Here is a 16,149-nt window from a genome sequence, read left to right as displayed (position 1 = left end):
ATTGCTTCAAATCCAGATTGCAATGAGGTTGTGTTCTATCTTCTCGTCAAGACATGTTGCTTTACATGTTATCATACTTGCTTTATGTTGATTTGTTATTGTGATACATTAACAAATGCTATCATAATATAATGATATCTTTTTATTACATTTCAACATGTTATTATCATATGATACAATGTTATTGTTATACAAAATGGTATGTGTTGTATGTAGATATATGTAATTGTGATACACACACACACACACACACACACACACACACACACACGTGTGTGTGTGTGTTAACATGACATGGTATAGCAATAACATATGTTAGCATATAACACACACACATGCACACACACACAAGTCAATGTAAAAGAATGACATGTCACAGCACACCAATCACATATGTTAATGTATAACAATAACATGACATGGTAAAGCAATAACATATGTTAGCATATAACATGCACGCACGCACACTCACAAGTGTGTGTGTAGGTGTGTGTTATATGCTAACATATGCTAACAAGTGTGTGTGTGTGTGTGTGTGTGTGTTATGCTAACATATGCTAACAAGTGTGCATGCATGCATGCATGCTTGTGTTTTATATGCTAACATATGTTATTGCTATACCATGTAATGTTGTTGTTATACATTAACATAACATATGTTATTGGTGTGCAGTGACATATGTCATTTGTGTACATTGATATACAATGTACTCAGATGTGAACACCATAAAAGTGTCAGTCAGGAATTGGTTCCAATCAGTGATTTTCACAAGAGGCATCTTAATGGTTGTCAGACATAGTCATCACATCTTGTTGGCAAAGAGCGTTGCCCATATTATCACTCACTCACCTGTTTCCATTCTGTTTTCTGAATTATTGCGAATTCGAAGTGTACCCTGTAACATGAAGCAAACAAAATCATTAAATTCAGTGGAACTACTTTTCAAACAAATATTTTAAACTTTGATTTCCTGAAAAGACTTAATTGCCAGTTCACTTTTGTTCCAAGACACATCTCACAAACTTGCTTAGAAGATAAAGACATCTCCCCTAAAGAACATTGTTGCATAAAGCATGTTCACTTTGTAACCACTTTTAAAGTAGCTTTTAATTAGACTGATTTAATTTTAACTGCTTTGAAGTGCTGTCTCAGTTATGTATGACATGTCATCGTGATGTTGGAGGAAAGCTTGAGGTGATGCAGATCTTAGAAGTGTATGACTTTGATGATGCTCATTAGCATACTGTGTAGTTGGATCACTGAAATCAAGAAATATCTGCATTACCAACTAACAGTGTGATTGATGTTTAAACTTTTCATATGTGATTCTTGGCTTCATATCACTGCATGTTTGCCCCCAAATTAGCTTCAAATTTTATTGCAATGGACATCTGACTCAGTATGTTAAGTACAACAATAAGAAATGAATGACTTGGTTGTATTGGTTGGCTGTATTCTTGATACTATAAAATACAGATAGCAAGGTGTTTGCAAAACAATTGTAAAATTTGTACATGTCATCCACATATACTCCAAGAACTTACATATCCACTTATTCACTCACTCACTCACTTGCCCACTCACTCACACTCACTCACTCACTTGCCCACTCACTCACACTCACTCACTCACTCACTCACTCACCCACCCACCCACTCACTCACTCACTCACTCACTCACTCACTCACTCACTCACTCACTCACTCACTGTGGACTACAAAGTTGAAGCATAATATCAGTCTGTCTGTTCAGACTGGGACCTGAGAACAACATCAGTGATCTATCCACACAATCTCCTACAGTGACACACATTGTACCAAGTCACAGAGTCTGACATCCTAATCCAATTTAGTCATTTTTCACAACCAGCACTAGGAGGCCAGGGAACTATTCTAACTCCCAGTACTACAGGGGAAATTAATATCAGAAAGAATGGCATAGACATTTTGTTACAGTATTTTGCTATAATAGCAACCATTCATATGTATTATTACTACTGTATCTGATGTGGCATTGTTTATGTTTTCCAAACTTTTCCATGTTTTTAAATTAAACCTTGTTTCCCTTTTCTAGACTCTGACATTTCAAAGAGTAACATGCTTGATAAATGTCCTCATTTGAAAAGACCTTTAAATAAAAGTCTTGGATACGTCATTGAAATTGCAACCATTGACACTTGCTTGTTTTGATGCCAACGAAAGATCGGTTAACATGATGTAGAAAGAGTAACATCCTTTTGATGAGAATTCCCCAATCATTTAATGTTTATCCTCAAGGGGATGGAGCTACTTTGGTGGCACATTGGTGCCATGTTACCCCCCAGGAATTTGGTGCTCTTGGAGTGCTGGAATGGACAAGATGGAAGATATTGGAAACATATAATTATGTAATTATGGATTTTGTGATAGATTATATATTTGCAGTGAAATGTTTAGTTCTGCTAGTTATGTTACTTTTACTGCACTTGAAACAAGAATTGTTAAAACAGGAATGTCTTTGGCTGTCTGTTTGTCTGTCTGTCAGTCAAGTACATTTTCAAGTGAACACTTTCCTTGCCTTTACATGTGTTTGTGATCTAAAGTATTTCCCATCAAATTTGCTAATTATGTTCAGCAATTTGTAACAACTGAGGAAGTTTACAATTTTTGCTATGTGATTGAAAAAAGTCAACGCTTTGTTATTCATGTATACTGAAAGGCAAAAGAAACGTCGTAGTTTTCAGTTCATGAAATATATATCAATGACAAATGATAAAGTTTTGTCCGAAAACATTTTCATTGAAAATTTTATTACTTTTCACTGTTTTTGGACAAGGATCACTTCACCCAAACTCAACATTGAAAGCACAGTGCACGTGCATCTCATGGGCATCCAGGGTATAAATTGCCACCCTGACTGCTCGCACATCAGTCGTTTCCTGACTACAGCAGCTGTGCCATGGTTAACAAGAGATCAACGTCAACACGCCATTGGATGTCTTCATGTTGGAAAACACGTTTCTGTCATCGACATTGATTTCAACTGTTCTGTTAGAATGATTGAACGTCTCAGAGAGCGATTCCATGCCACTAACAGCACAGATGACCATCCACCTAGTGGTCGTCCCTGGGTAACCACACAACGCCAAGACCATCAAATCATCCCTCAACACGTGCATGATTGCCTCAGTAGGGCAACAGACACAGCTCTAGGCACCATCGACATCCATCAAAGAGCGATGAGTGACCGTACAGTTTGGCGACGCCTTGAAGCCAGCCATCTGTTCATCCTGCTCATGGTCCAGTTCTTACACAACGTCACCGACGTGAACGTCTAAACTGGGCACAACTGCGTCAACGCTGGCATCAGAGACGTTGGAGAAGAGTGATCTCAGATGAAAGTTGATATTGTGTGTCCGTAGCCAATGGGAGGACTAGGGTTTGGCATCGTAGGATAGAACGCCTCAAAGATGTCATCAGAACCATGTTTTCCAGCAGGACAATGTATGTGCACATACCGCCAAAGTCACCAGAGCATTCTTGGACCAACACAATGTGGAAACCATGCCATGGCCAGCCCTGAGCCGAGACCTAAACCCTATTGAGCATTTGTGAAATGAGATCCAAAGACGCCTCAGTGATGTCAGACCACGACAACTGGAGACCAACTAGGGGGCAGCGTTACTGAGAGTGTGGACACAAATTCCTATGACCTTTGTGAAACAGCATGTACATTCCATGGTCAGGAGGTGCACTGCAGTTATCACTGACAACGGTGGTCACACATGGTATTGCCACTCGCTCCTTTCAGTGACGTCATCGATGATAACGATGTTTCAAGTAACCAGAAATGCAATATTAAACTATTGATTATCCAATAACAGTTTGTTGTCTTTTCATTGTAGTGTTGGTCCTCATAAATGTTCAGAGTAAAATTACACCAGTTTGTACCACGTTTACAAACGACATTTCTTTTGCCTTTCAGTGTAAATTGTACTTCACAAGACAGACAATACCTTAAGGGGATCAGTTGAAAAAATACTGCCATTGCTCTTAAGAAAAGATAATTTTGTGAAAAAAAGACCGCTTTTTGTGACAGACTTTTCATCACTGAATTTGAAGCGTTTAGTTTTACATTATGGCTATGACAATACATGAGTATGATAGAAACTACAAACTGTAGAGGAGACCAGAGGACTGGAGGTAAATCTAGACACGCTGTAGTTATGGTAAGAGGATTATAGCAAGGACAGGGTAAGGGTAGGAGGAAGGGAACGTGTAGTGACTTTGACAAGCCATACACACTGTACGGTGTGGTGTTTTTTTTTTGTCTCATTCATTCATTCATTCATTCATTCATTCATTCATTATTCATTCATGTCACTGGCAGCACATAAGGGGCATGAACAAACAAATGAAGAACATGTTGCAGTGTATCCTGATCATGTTTTGACTTGTCAGTCTCGACTGATGCCTTGTTGGTTATGTTTTAGGTCCTTTGGGTTTAATCAGTAACTTCTTGAAGGGGATTAAAGCTGAATAAATAATCATTTGTGGCATGTTGTCAAAAGGTGACTGCTACATAGCCCTTCTTGGGTGGCAGCTTGTGTAGTGTGCAAGTGTATCATGTTTACCATTAATCCACTGCAGCTTGCCATCCATGCGGACACTTGGGAACATTTTGTTTGATATTGTTATCAGGGAAGTACTCACTCACTCACTCACTCACTCACTCACTCACTCACTCACTCACTCACTCACTCACTCACTCACTCACTCACTCACTCACTCACTCCAACTGATCCTTCCAACTTACTCAGAGAGATTTATTTTGCCTACCATATGTTTGTAACTAATTGACCATGAGACAGAAATTTTCCAGCTTTGATAAAATTTAATTTCAAAACTGAAGAAACAATCTGCATCAAAATCCATCTGACTCCATACACCCTGCCAGCAGCATCAAATGAAGATGAACACAAACATGCAGTTAACCCTCTAGTAACGTGAGTCGGTAACACAGGCAGAAAGAGATCACAAACATTTGTAATTTTATCAATGGTTTCCGTCAGCATGATGGATTTGCAACATATACATCACCAGTAACAAGTATGGAGGCTGTATTCCCCTGATTTCACTAGTTCATTGACCAGTAATACACAGAATTAACCTCCCTGGCATTACCGGGTGATGTTGGTCATTTAAGGCTAATTGTGAGATGGTGCTGTCTGGCTGCAGGCTCCTGACGTCTTTCTTAGGTTTCTCACCAGATCAACAACCTTTCCCAGCTACCGTAGACATTTTGTGGAAGACACAAATTTCTTAAAATGTCTTCACTATTCTACTTCTTTTGACTTTAAAAGGGAAAAAGTTATCATTTAGCTGGAACAATCTTCATCCTTGGCTTGCTGTTTCCCTTGCTAATTTATAAAGAGGAAGAAGGTACATGTAATAAAATCTTGTCTGGGTCAGTCTTAGGTTAATTTCCCGATAGACTGCTGTTTAAATGTAAGTTACTTTAGGTCAGATATAAATTGTTGAAACCAGAGAACAGCCAGACATGACTGTCTTCACAATCAAATTCCATTGGGTTAAAAAGGCAAAATCAAGATAAAAAGTATATAAATGGATTCCTGAAAGTTAGTAATGATACCAGGTGCTCACAGAAAGGACTGGAAAAACTATCTTAAATCAAGTAAAATTATTTTCAGATCATTTGCAAAATTTATGGTAGACTTCTACAAAGCTGTGAAACAAGTAAATACATTTGTTTAGCCTTGTGTGTAGAGTTTCCCCGCATTACTTAGTCAGTATTGAACGTAATTAAATTTGTTTTGACACTAATCTCCATTTTCAGATGCTCATGCATCTCACTGTACATGTCTGGCAATTCGTTTTCAGATGCTCATCCATCTGACTGTACATGTCTGGCAATTCATTTCAGCAACCTCTGTCATGGTGTTGTGTCTTGCTGTCTTGTTCAAGGGTTCAGAATCGTTTAATCAAGAAACAAAACAAACAAAGACAATGTGTGGATCTGTGTCCCTACCATAGAAGTAACCACCACTTGTTTGACAGTGGTATAAGAATGTACACTGAAATGTTACAATGTAATAGAATAGCGAAGTTATTGTCCAGAAGGTATCTTGCCTTTATTCTATCTTGTCTGGAGTTGTGGTGTAATTTGTCTGGAGTTTCAAAGTCCATTCTAATTTATCACTTGATGAATAAAACTTTACAAGTTATTATGTTCAAACCGTTTGCCCCTTTCAAGCATGGTTTCTCAGCCATGTTGGTATTTTGAATTTTGTTTTGTACAAGCTGTGGAAACAAATTAAATTGAGACTAAATTCTTGTCTGATTGATGACTTCATTGTGCAGGAAAGACATGTATTCCCTTGATGATAGATATTGTTACGTCATAGTTTATTTTATTGTCTGCCATTTTTATATTGTCCTGTGTTTTCAGCTAGGTTCATCAGTTGTTGAATAAAGAACTTTAGAGTGGGTTTACTCAAGATGTATATCTACTGACTTGTTTGTATTAATGCTATAAAATGAAGGAATGTTAGAGAGTTTGAGTATCAGTGTCTAGTTTGGTTTATCTGATTTACTCTTAGACTTTTTTTTTTGTTTTACAATGAGGATAGCAAGAACATGGCAAGCATCAGTTGTTACAGGTCCAACTCTTTCAAGCATGAAATATACCTGTCATTAGAAATCAACTGTACTAGACAATAGGTATCAGCTATGCCCAGGGACACTCTTATGAGTATGAACATGCACATTATGTTATACACGCAAGCTGCAACTAAATGGACATAGTATATGTCTTACAAAATACCATTCCTGGTGAAGTGATGGCTTCACATCTGGGCCCCGTTTCACAAAACTCTCGTAAGCCTAAGATCTCGTAACTTTACTCGTAGCATCCGTAGCTCCTGTATTACAGTATAGGAGGTACATTGGCTACGAGAAAACGAGGTGAAGTAATGGCTTTAGATCTGAATATTTACGATTATTACCTCTAAAAGTTTTGTATATTTCTAGATATTTTTAACTGAATGTTTCAAAGATTGGAGAAAACTTTAGGCTGATTGCACTTTCTGGCTTAATGGAAGATTCCGAAGCAATTAATCACAGTCATTTTGCTCTCTGCGTATTACACAATGCCAAGCACAAGAAGAAATGCATTTGAAATGGTGCTCTGAATGCGTTTTGATGTTTTATTGCAAATTTGATATTTCTCTTAACCATGTTTATTATCTCATATTTGGTCACTTGAAACATTATGATTTTGTGGTTGATTGCTCACAGCACACAGAACAGCAATCTTACTTCAATAGACACCATAATCAGAACGTTTCACATCACCCAACCTTTGCTCCATTGCAGGAACACAAACTGGTGTGCAAAAAGTGTGTCTGTTTTGTGGCATATGTATGAAGTTTGTGACTTTATATCTGTCACAGTATCTGTTGTCATATAGGATATATGTGCAGTTTTGTCTTTGCCTAACAGACACTGTTCTGGTCTATGGTGCATGAGTGAGCAAGTTTATTTTTAGGCTGCTTTTAGCAATATTCTAGCAATATCACAATGGGGGACACAAGAAATGGACTTCACAGATTGTACGCATGTGGGGAATCAAACCCAGGCCTTCAAGGTGACAAGTAAACATTTCTATAACCAAGATTGACTTTTATGTACCATCTCAAATACAGTCTTTTGTTGCACCCATGCTGAATTCATATCCAGAAGAAGCTTTTTATTGAGTTCTTATTATAACAAAACTTCAGATGATCATACAAGTATGTGTGTCATACTGATTCTGAGTGTCAGATATTTCTTATATGTTATGAGTGTCAGATATTTCTTATATGTTCTGAGTGTCAGATATTTCTTATATGTTCTGAGTGTCAGATATTTCTTATATGTTATGAGTGTCAGATATTTCTTATATGTTCTGAGTGTCAGATATTTCTTATATGTTCTGAGTGTCAGATATTTCTTATATGTTCTGAGTGTCAGATATTTCTTATATGTTATGAGTGTCAGATATTTCTTATATGTTATGAGTGTCAGATATTTCTTGACTGATGAGCTATATATATCAATACTTACATAGATTTTGTGAATTCACTGTTATACCCCTTCAGATGTAATAATTTCATAGTCATAAAGCTTTGAGAAATCCACTAGAAATGGTTGATGCGGCTTAACTTGCCGCTAACTTTTTCAATTCTATTTCTGTCCCATTTGATATTAACTTGATTAAATTCTTTAAGTTATTATGATGTGGCTCTATTCAAACTTAAAAATAAACTTTGAATCTCAAAGCTTATGTGGATAAAGAGGGGAAATCAGTTTTCTCAGCACATGTTTAAGCATTATTGTTTGTTGGTTCACTGGTTTATAACAAAGCCAAGGAAATGTCATATTACTGAATAACTGTCATCAGTGCTTGATGTAAATGATTTTCCTAAATGAAATTTGCACAAAGAAAAGGAGACAGTTTCTTATCAGTGTCCAGTTTTTTTATATCGTGGGAATAGAATCTGGAGCCAGAATTGCTCATTATGTTTCTCAAAAAAAACCAAAAAAATTTATGGTTAAAGCTGGGATTTTTTAAGTTTGTGTTCTGTATTCCTGTAAAACCACAGCAAATCTTCAAGGAATTTGTTCAAACGCAATTTTTTGTTCAGGAATCAGAAGACAAATATATATGTTTTACTCACTATTTATGGACATTTGACTTGGTGCAGTAGATTACTCTAGGAGCTGGGAATGGGTTGCAGGCCTGCTGCAGCATCATTAGTTGGTGGGACAGGAGGTAATGTCTGGCAAGCAGGAAGAATTATGTAACAGAATTATGTTACCTGTGAATATTTATGTTAGATCATGCTAATTCCTGATCCCCTATAGAGGTATTTTCTGGAATATTGCTAAAACCTCACTCACTCACTCACTCACTCACTCACTCACTCACTCACTCACTCACTCACTCGTACAATTGGTCCATATTGGTAAGAGGTGACTAATGGGGGTTGGGTATAGTCATGCTCGCTTACCAATATTCCAGCTATATATCATCAGTCTGTAAATAGTCAAGTATAGTCCAGTGATCAACAACATGAGCATCTGTCTATGCAAATGGGATACCATGACATGTGTCAGACAAGTTGGTGAGGCAGTCCACCTGATCCAATTGCACCTTTCAACAAAAATTAGTTACTGAAGACAAGACTCAGTGACTTGTATGTTCCATGTCACCATACCCTGATCTTCTTTGTTCGTCTGACAATGAATGTACTTCCCTGGCTTGGCTTGGCTATATGTAATGGTCTGGAATACCACTGAACATGCTTATGAAGCTGGTTCCATTAAGCACAATAACATCCCCAATGATCTGTCAAGACATAATATGCTCCCATCCTGCTCCATTACCCTGTAAGAAATACCACAACAGGACAAAGACTACATTATACACTGACCATCAACCAGATTACTATTCCTGAGAATGATTCTATAGATAATGGTCAGTTTTCCTTGAGGATTCCTACATCTAGCATGTATCAATATAACACGCCAGGGACAAACAGAAACATCAGTGGGTGCTCTTCTAATCTTGTATTATGCCTGATGCCGGAACTTACTACGTGCATCAGAATACTTAGAGCAAAGGTTGTCAAATATTCATAGACAAATTCATGCCTGTGGTCAGATTCTGATGCCGACTGTTTTGTGATGGGCCTGAGAGTGGAATGGTAATAATAGTCACTGTCTGGTGATATGGATCTGAAGTGACAACTGCCTTCAAATTACTTTGTTTATGATTTTCTTTACCATGTTAAAGTTGGTCTTTTTCCATAGGATTTCAAGTCATGGAAGATAACTCACTGATCACAAATAATGATATGTGATGCTGCAAACCATTAGCGTATCTTTACTTTCAGTGGTCAAGGAGAATTCTGAAAATGGCACTGAAAAATGCTTGTTTCAGACTGGTTATAATTCCGTTCTAAATTAAGCCTTTTCAAATATTATCAGTGTAGGAATACAATGATAGCCATTATGTCACTCAGCTGACAAGGATCCAATTCACTCAGACCTACAGTGGAAGTTGTCAAACCCATCATCATCTGTCCAAACCAGCAAGTTGTCAACACCAGCATTAAATCTCAGTCTCATCCGTGGCTTGTACATTTATCATCAGCTCTCCAATCCGGCACATTGTCTAAACCAATGTACGATGTCCTGGAGGTCATGGCAGACAGACCCCCTACAATGGTACACAATCTTTTATGAGTACCACATAAAACAAACAATTATTCCTCATATGAATCTCAAGCTGAGAATCAAACATTTCGTTGTACATTTGCAGTTGCAGTTTGTGTGTATGATATGTAAGGAAAAGGTTTGTGATCCCTGGTGGAGACAGTACCATGTATTGTAGATTATGAACATCTCTTTGAAATGTGCAATCAACAGGATCTCTAAAGTTAATCAAAACTCCCAAAATAATGACATTTAAAGTTTTAAAAAATACTGGTAATTTTTAAATGTCTCCAAATCCTTATGCTTAAAAGCTTACATGGAAAATCCCAAAATGTATCTGCAGAAAGGACTGATGATGGGGAGAATCTCAGTGGACAAGCAGTCAACAACATCAAAGAAATAAGGAGAAGCTTTCCACTGGTGTAAGCAACAACAACAATAAAATAAAGAGTGAGTGAGTGAGTGAGTTTGGTTTTACGCCTCTTTTAGCAATATTCCAGCGATATCACGGCAGGGGACACCAGAAAATGGGCCTCATACATTGTACCCATGTGTTGAATCGAATCCGGGTCTTCGGCGTGACGAGCTAACGTTTTAACCATTAGGTTACCCTACCACCACATAAAATAAAGAAAAGTTCTCCGCTGATACAAACAACAACAGCAACAGCAAAGAAATGAAGAAAGGCTGTCCATTGGTGTGCGCAACAACAACAACAATAAACAATATATAAATATACAGACACTGTCCACTAATGTAAGCAACGACAACAACAACAGCAAAGAAATAAAAAGAAGCGGTCCACTGGCATAAGCTGGATGAAATATGTGCAGATAGTTTCCTCAAGTTCCAGATAACTAGTAATTTCACATATCTCAAGCTATACATATGTGTTTTCTGTGTCACAAATTTCCAAGGTATTCATTGACTGTCCTAAGAGTATATTTCCTGTGATGGCTCGTAACAACTTCCATGCCCTTATTGTAATGTATATCATGTTCAAGATGTAAAGACATGGGTGTGGTGAAGATAATGTCAGGAATTGCATGTCATGGATGTCGCCCTGGCGCTGATTAGTGTCAATATATGCTGAGCTGAATTAAAACCACATGCAGCTTGCTGCATTCCTGCAGTTTCTCTGTAGTATGGTAGATCAGTATACAGAATCCTGATTGTGTTAATGGTAAATGTGGTATTATATCCTCAGTCCTTGATGACCTGATGGTGGATGTGGTAAATAGCTCCTTGTACTCTGTCTGTTGCAGAATCAATCTGTGTAAAATGAAGAGCAGGTGATCACAGTGTTCACTTGTCAGACCAGTTTATATCCCATCTCTTGCGTCCTCTTCCTAAATTTTGATGAGGGGTGATGGAGTAAAAGTGATTAAGGTGTTTCTTGTCATGCTGAAGATCTGGGTTCGATTCCCAAAATGGGCACAATGATATGCACAATTGATGCAGTTTGCTAAAAGCAGCATTTCTTTAATAAAACTGTCTTCTTCTGGTCCAGATTTACTAATTTGAAGTTCATTATAAGTCAGATTGAATTCAGGTTGTGACTGTTGAATAAAACAGTCATCAGAGGCTCTTGATTTTGCGATGGGTTCCATTGTACCTGGATCTACAGTAAGGATTTGAATGCCAGATCATACTGACTTCAAACAGGCTTACCATTATCGACTTGTCAATACCAGGTCATATGAGATTGTAATTTTGGATGGTTTACAGATGAAAAGTAGTGTCAAGGGTGAATTTTTTGTCCCGAACTGTTCAGTTAAAAAGCATTTATAAGTGATTCACATAATGGAAAGAAGTTATGGATGTCAGCTTCTGTTTTATGAGGCGAATGGCATTTTGGATTATGTTCTTTTTCTAAACCTGTTCAGTCAGTTGTTTTACTGTTTACTTATTTTATCTTGAATGACTGAGTTAAGATCCCAAAATATCTATGTTATTCTTACTTTCACCTTGGGGTTGGAATCTCAGCATTTGTGATCCTTGACTTGTCAGCAGGTGCTCTTGGTTTCCACAAAGTGATAGACCTATAATGATCCTTGGTAAACCGCTAACATGCTCATTTGGTTAGATTCACTGACTTGGTGCTCATGATCTCAACCACTGATTTGTCAGGGCAAGGCTTGATTATTTACAGACCACCACCAAATAGCTGGGAAGAGTGACTTTAGTTTTACACTGCTTTTAACATTGTCATGGCACGGGACACCAGAAATGGGCTTCGTACATTGCACCCATATGGGGAATCAAACCTGGGTTTTTGATGAGTGGACACTGTAACCACTAGGCTAGCCTGACCCTATATAGCTGCTGGGAAGTTGTTAAGTGCAACATTTGGCATCATTCTGAAAAAAATGACTCAAAATTTTTTTTCTAACAATTGTAATGCTTTTTCTTTTCTTTCTTTTTTTGAAGAAATAGAAATTGTCACCATTACTCTTGTCTGCCACAAAGATTACAGTGTTGCAAGATGGTTGTTGTTTTTTAAAATGAGTGTTCCATCGCCACACTTGGTTTATTGTGCAGCACTATTTCATTATTTGTTCTTTTTACCTTTATTTCCAAGACCATCTTTCACATTTCCTGTTTAACTTCCAGTGCACCTCTATCTGCCCTTGAGGTGACTCTCCATGCAAAAAATGTACCTAATACAACATGCTGTTCTTGAAGGATGGAAAAACTCTAAATGATGTCTGAACCTACATTATTTCTCATTGTTTTATCATATGTTTATGAGTTGCATTTTGTAAGATGCACTCATCTGGCAGTGAGCCCTTTTTAACCTTGGGAAAAGTTTTCATCCAACTGAAAAAGGTATTTCCACAATCTTTACACAAATCAGCTTAACATTTGGAGTACAATTACATTTGCAAATATATTTCTTTTATCAAGCTGTTACAAAATGAGTTCATTCTGAAGTCACCAGAGATATCTGTGGTTTTGGAACACACCAGGGAAGGTGGGAGGTATGTGTCTCGGTTTTTATAATATTTTTTAAGTTTATTAGGAAATGGGAATCACTTGTGTCAAGAGAAGATCTTGACAGTAAGCCTGTGAGATTTAGTAGCAACAATGTTTGAGTTATACCACTGTTTGTAGAGTGACCTGCTGCTTGTGTGGTGTACGCTGGATATATGATGCAGAGAACACACAGTAATGAGGGAATGCTGAAGACTAGACTAACAGCTAGTCTCTGAAGTGAACATATTTTACTGAAAAAAAATTCATAGTGAAAAAGAATAATATAATTCATTTTCCTGAAGCTATGGAAATCTAGGCTCACCACGTTTTTTAGACTTGCGTGGGCTTTCTTGGATATATTTACTTCAGGGTCTGTGCAATAGACTAGCAGAAGACAAGCGAGTGAGTGGGTGAGTTGTTACTTATGATAAGCAAGGATTACTGAAGATCAGTTCTTCATGTGTTAGTCACTCACTCACTTACTAACTCCCCCACCCACCCACCCACCCACATACTTACTATCTCCCCATCCACCCACCCACTAACTAACTCCCCATCCAGCTACCCACTCACTCACTCACTCACACACTCACTCACTCAATCACTCAATCACTAACTCACTTATACCCACCCACCCACTGACCGACTGATTCACTCACTCAGTTCCTTGTAGCCTTTCGAAAAACAAAACAAAATGATTGACACGTCACAGTTCACCAAGCCCACCATCCTGGTTCCGTCCAAAAATCTGCAGTTTCTTGGAATTTTACATGTAGATTACACAAACCACAGGGAACAGGGCCTGCTTAGTGCAGCACCCTGATTCCTTTGTTGTGGGTGAAAACCTTGTCACACAGACCCATTAGAGGTATTACCTTGTTCTCAGCATTGTGATTTTTTATGGTTTCGTCAAGTTTCAGATGCAATAATTCAGTTACGATAATGAGTCATACACTTCGTGTAACTCAACTTCAAAGTGATGAGACCTTTCAAAAAAAACATTGTAAAACCTTTTTACATGGATATAGCTTGACTGATTAGATATCATACAATGCTTAAAATCATAGAAAAATCGTGCTCATCATTCAGAGATTAGATTGCACCCAGCTGATGATTTGTTTTTGCTTGCAAAGCGATGGTATGAAAAAGTCGCAATTTTTATGGTTGATATTCTTCTTAAAGTTCTGATCTTGTATCAAAATCACAAGATTCAAAGAGTGCCTGGTTGACATTTTCTGAGCATTGTCTAGCAGTCTGAACTCTACAGTGTATCAAGTTTGTTTTTTTAAAGTATGGAAGTTAATATCACTCCAAACAATGGCACCCTGGACACTAATATCATATAACAGGCTGTTATTTTGCTGTCAGTTTTATCTCAGAAAAGGATGCCATTATCCGTTTAATTGTCATGACCTTAAGATTATTGTTTCTACATCAAGGGACATAACTCTGTACTGATGCCAAATTCAGTCTCTAAGAGTTTTGCTGAATTTATTATACACTTGGTCATTAAAGGCATGATGTCAAACATTTTTTACTATATGTTGGATCACATTAGGGCACATGCACTCACTTGATGCAATGAAAGACTTATTATCCCTTACCACTTGCCTGAAATCGATAACTGAAACTTCACAAGGAACGACTTCCAACCAGCTAACAATTTCCATAGATGGAACATTCATAAAGAGTGCTCCAAGGGACATAACTCTAAGGGTTTCGTTTGAAATAATTTGTGGCTGGTTAAGGTGATTTAAAGCAACCTTGCTTTAATTCATTTTAATGTATGTAATCAATGAATTATTATATTCAACATATGGATTTTCTTTTTAAAAAATGATATGGTAGCATTTTTGGAGGCTAATAGTTTCTAATATTGCGAGAAATGCATTTGTGTTTTAGAGAAATGTAGTGTGACATTGTGCCTTTAATTTGAGAAATCTTGTCATAAAAACATCTGCACATAAAAAGTTAACACAATATTTTCATCAACTTTGTCCAGACAAAATGGAAACATCATTTTGGGTCAGGTATCAAAAGTAATAGAACCAGATGCACTAAAAATATGACTTTGTTCTAAGGAATCTTTTTCAATGCGTCATTAACTTTAGATGTTGTATTATGTATGTCTACAGTCATCTTGAAATTATTTAGGTGTTCCTAACCTTTAAGGCTTCAGTGAATTTCTTAAACAGAACTACACTAAATTTACTATCACAAAATGGGAAAAAATACAATCTTAGAGATGTTTAGTAGATATTCTTTAGAACCTTAATGGTTTTAATGGTTAAAACTTTCAATATTTCTTGGATGTAGTCTTTTGTCAAGCTTCTTGGTATTCAGCGGTCTACAGCCATTACTGACAAACAAATATGTCCATTACATATATAATTACCAAGAACTGTTATTTTTATGATGAACTCAAACAAATATCCAACTACAATAGATATGTATCAGACCCTCAGCTGGAGAAAGCCTGAATGATTATGATCATTCCTGCAAATAGAGGTAGTCCTGGTGTCTTGGGTGCTAGGTGAGATGTTCACAGTTACTGACCCTTGCTGCCCCAGGATCTGATGTTCATAAGTGTCAGTCACAGTTTGCAGTGATTTGTGGTCTGTCAACCCATGGTTTGAGTTTCACCACAATTTCAACTTTGACAGTTGCACCATGGTGAAATTTCAATCAATATCAAGTTCTGCTTGACAATGACATTAGATTCCATGTTGAAACATTGCCTATACAGAGTGAAAAAGTCCTCATTCCCATGAAAATAGTCCTCATTCTTCATCTACCCAACTTTTACAAAGAAGAAATATTACGTTTACTAACAGCGATATGAAAGAAATGCTAGCTATTAAGAGCGATGCCATACCCCAGTGTCACTTACTGATCTTCAGACAGTGCAGATGATTC

The sequence above is a fragment of the Haliotis asinina genome, chromosome 2 (assembly GCF_037392515.1).
Source record: "Haliotis asinina isolate JCU_RB_2024 chromosome 2, JCU_Hal_asi_v2, whole genome shotgun sequence".
Classification (NCBI taxonomy): domain Eukaryota; kingdom Metazoa; phylum Mollusca; class Gastropoda; order Lepetellida; family Haliotidae; genus Haliotis; species Haliotis asinina.
The sequence above is the reverse complement of the archived record's forward strand: the minus strand, read 5'-3'. Positions refer to the sequence as shown.